The sequence below is a fragment of the Acomys russatus genome, chromosome 10 (genome assembly GCF_903995435.1).
Source record: "Acomys russatus chromosome 10, mAcoRus1.1, whole genome shotgun sequence".
Classification (NCBI taxonomy): domain Eukaryota; kingdom Metazoa; phylum Chordata; class Mammalia; order Rodentia; family Muridae; genus Acomys; species Acomys russatus.
Genome location: NC_067146.1, coordinates 13,145,355 through 13,149,587, shown reverse-complemented (window position 1 = coordinate 13,149,587; position 4,233 = coordinate 13,145,355).

Here is a 4,233-nt window from a genome sequence, read left to right as displayed (position 1 = left end):
CTCTTTAGAAGATGATGGTTCTCACACAGGGCTTCCCCAACCTGGGGTGGAGGGTTCAGCTTGGAACTCTGCAAGGATCAAGTGAGCCCAGACCCACAGGGTAGCATTTCCCCCAGTGTGGAAGGAAGCTCTGAGCAGGCCCTCATGTTTCCTGCTTCCTGGCATTCATGTTTTTTATGACACCTCTTCCTCAAGGCTGCCTGAACTCTCTTTCTTAGTGGTCACTACTGACATACCTTCTGTTATGACAGGATGCCTCAGCCCTGAGAAGCCACTGACCTGACCTCAGTGACAAGACTGAGGTGCCATTCCTAATTCCCAGCTCTGCTTTGGTGCCAGTCACCTCTCCAAAGGAGAGCCCAGCTTGAGCCCTGCATGGGGGAGCCCATGTCAAAGGCTGATCTGCATCTCTGGCTCAGGACTATGCTGGGCACCAGTGCCTCTGCCCTCTTGGACCTGCCAGGTGGCATCCTTTCCTCTGGGAAGCCATGTGGGAAGGCTTTCACTCCGCCCACAGTTGACTTCACCAGCCAGTTCTTAGATGTGCAGTCTTCAAGTTAAGAGAAAATGGTGTTTATTGGGCATGGCAGGAACCCTTTTGTTCCAGTGACTCCAATGGCTCTCCTAACGGCCTTTGAAGAAAGATCTAGAAGGCTCTGTAACCATTCACATTTATAGCTGAGCAATCAGAATCTTAGAGTTGACAGGAAACACAAAGCATGCATTTGAGCCTCTAAGTCCTCAAATGCCCCTTCTGCTTCTCACCCCCTTGAGTACCTTGGTGTCACATGGTACCTCTACTCACCCCGCTCACCAGCCGTTCACAGTCCCCATATAGAGTCCTGTGCCAGGACTGGCTGCACTGGTTCCGTGCGTGCTGAGTCTGGTCCCTCTGGCTGCAGAACCCGGCCCACGGGGGCCAGAAGAGGCCCAGCCCTACCCCGGTCAGCAGCTCCAAGTCCCAGAGGAGCTGTAGGAGGACAGAAAACGAGGGCATAGGGGATAGCTCCCTCTGCCCTCTGCGCCTGCTTCCCTCTGCTCCAGCCCCTACCTTCTCCTGGGCCCGCAGGCTCTGCTCCATCTCCAGCAGCAGCATGGGTAGTTCCAGCCCTGGGGGACAGTCCCAGGCCTCATGAACCTGGAGTGGGGATCGAGGGTGGAGTCAGGCCCCTGTCTGTGCTCTCGGAAGCAGCACTTGGCCTTCCTCACCTGCTGTAATGCAGTTTGGAGCTGGCCTTGATCTGCAGGACGCTGGAAGAGAAGTTGGTACAGGGTCAAGGCTTGCTTGGGGCTGCAGGGGAGTCTCGGGTGCCCAGGAGAGGTTGCCTGTGCCATGGGGAAGAGAACAGGACAGGTGTTCTTTCTCAACATCTGCATCTGCTACAGGGGGCTGGAGAGAGGCAGAGGACAAGGAACAAAAGCTCTGCTCTCAATAATGCAGGACCCTGACACCCGAGCAGGGCCAGGCTCATGCAGGAGTGGCTGGAGTCACTGGGATCGCTCCAGGATCGGTTTCTTGGACCAGAGGTGGAATGCAGAGCCTGACACAAGAGACCTCAGTACGTGCGCCTGTTTGCAGCCCTAGTGAATGTTGGTCTTACGTACACATCGCCCTAGCCTCATTTATGTTGCTGTGGTGAAATGGCCTGACGAAAGCAACTTAAGGGGACTACAGAGTTGACTCAGTAGCTAAGAGAACTTGCTGTCCTTGCAGAGGACACAAGTTGAGTCGCCAGCATCCACATGGCAGCTCACAACCATCTGTAAAACCAATTCCAAAGGAGCCTGCACCCTCTTCTAACCTCTGTGGGCTTCAGGGACACACACAGTGTCCTTATGTGCATGCAGGCAAACATATACACATAAAATAAAAATAAATACATCTTTTAAAAACAGGGGAGAAAGGATTCAATTTAGCTCTCAATTCCAAGTTACGTCCAATCACCGTGGGGAAGTCACAGTAGCAGGGGCTTAAGACATTGAGTCACACCACATCTGAAGTCAATAGCACAGAAAAGAAATACAGCACCGTCCACTTTCAGGCTGTGTCTTCCCGCAGGCATGCCACGGGGCCACCTGATGAGGATGATCCCTCATTGAGACGCTCCTCCCAGGTGACTGTAGGCTGTGTCAAGCTGAGACTTAGAACTCTTAGAACTGACTGGAGTACATCCTTACAAGGATTTTCCAGCTGTGTAAGATGGTCACCATGTAAGCATGCTTTGTCACGGTAACAGCAGCAGCTTCTGGCAGCAGAACATGTGTCAGCACCTACACACCTCTGCATGTGGGTCCTCCTCACAGCTCCGTGTAGTAGCTGATGTGATCATCCTCATTCACACATCATGGGACTGGCTCTAGGGAGCTTCTAATTCATGACAATGCTTCCCTCACTGGGAGAGACATGACAACACACTCTGGAAAAGCATGGACCAAGGACACTCAGTAAGAGGTGGGTGTGAACATGCGAGTGAGTGTGAGGGTGGGAGCTCAGTGGTGGTACAGGCTCCGCCCACCTGCTAAGCCCTGTCCAGGGTCCTCCCACCCACTCCTCTTCCGTGCAGATGCAGATGGGTGCTGTTGCTGTAGTCATGTGACAGAGGCAAACTATAGTAAGTAAGGGAAAGAGGCAAATACAGATGAAGTTCTGGCAACTAGGCCCCATGGACCCACGTGTAAAAGGTTTGGGCCCCAGGCTGGCACTACTGGGAGATGACAAGTTCTTTTAAGAAACGAAGTATTGGGCCGGGCATGGTGGCACAGGCCTTTAATTTCAGCACTTGGAACGCAGAGGCAGGTGGATCGTTGTGAATTTGAGGCCAGCCTGGTCTACACAGCAAGTCCAGGACAGCCAAGGCTAAACAGAGAAACTCTGTCTCAAAAACACAAAGAGAGAAGTATTGAGAAGTATTACAGGAAATCCTTAGGTTGCCAGGCAATGGTGGCATGCACATTCAAACCCAGCACAAGAGGCAGAGGCAGATGGATCTCTGAGTTCTAGCCAGCCTAGTCTAGAGTGAATTCCAGGAAAGCCAGGGCTACACAGTGAAACGCTGTCTCAAAAACACAAGAGAAAGAAGTAAGGAAGGAAGGGAGAAAGGAAGGAAGGAAAGAATGGAAGGAGAGAGGGAGAGCGGGGGTGAGGGTGGGGTGAGAAGCAGCCAGCCTGAACTGGAAGGGTGAGTAGCTTCCAATTCAACTCAGTGCTCTGTTGCCTAAATAAATAATGAAGGGCCTGGCTGCATCTCTCCTGGGGCACTGAGCCCTCACTTACCTTTATTAGAATATTAGAGCCATTAGTAACAAGAGTCCCCTGATCTTAGAATCAAGATTCCTAAAACTTTTTAAATTTTTATTAATTTTTTATTTTTAGTTTTTTTGGTTTTTCGAGACAGGGTTTCTCTGTGTAGCCTTGGCTGTCCTGGACTTCGTTTGTAGACCAGGTTGACCTCGAACTCACAGCGATCTGCCTGCCTCTACTTCCGGAGTGCTGGGATTAAAGGTGTGTGTCACCATGTCCGGCCCCCTAAAACGTTTTTTTGGTTTTTTTGTTTGAGGGATTTTATTTGTTTTAGTTTTGTTTTTTATGACAGGGTTTCTCTGTGTAGCTCTGGCTGTCCTGGAACTCACTTTGTAGACCAGAATGGCCTTGAACTCAAAGATTTCCCCTTGCCTCTGCCTCCTGAGTGCCACCACCATCTGGCGAGATTCCTAAAACTCTTAAAATGTCACACAGCTCATATATGGCAAAGAGAACTCAAATTCGGGACCTTTTCTATTCCAAAACCCATGTGCCCTCCCTTACAATGACATCTTGGTAGGCTGTTTTTACTGTCTACATGTCCACCTGATGCTGGGGCTGTGACACACATAGCTGTGCATGAACACGATGTGTTTCTAGACACTCATGTTTGTGCACAAATGCACAGGAAGCTGCACTTCTACTGTAAGGCCCTTGCAAGATCCCACATGGATCCAGAAAGGGTATCAGATAAGAGTCACAGGCCATGCCTACCACACAGACTGAGCACAGGGCAGGGACCAAGACACCTGGGTCATCCTTTTCACTTCAAACCTTCCCAGACACCACCAGGAAGAGGCCAGCTGGGGAGGCCCAGGGACACAGGCATAAGGATGGATCAAGGGTTCTGACCGCTGGGCCCCATGTTCCAAGGATCCCAGTCACTGACACCAGTGTCAGGAAGAAGTACACACACAAGGAGGTCATGGGCA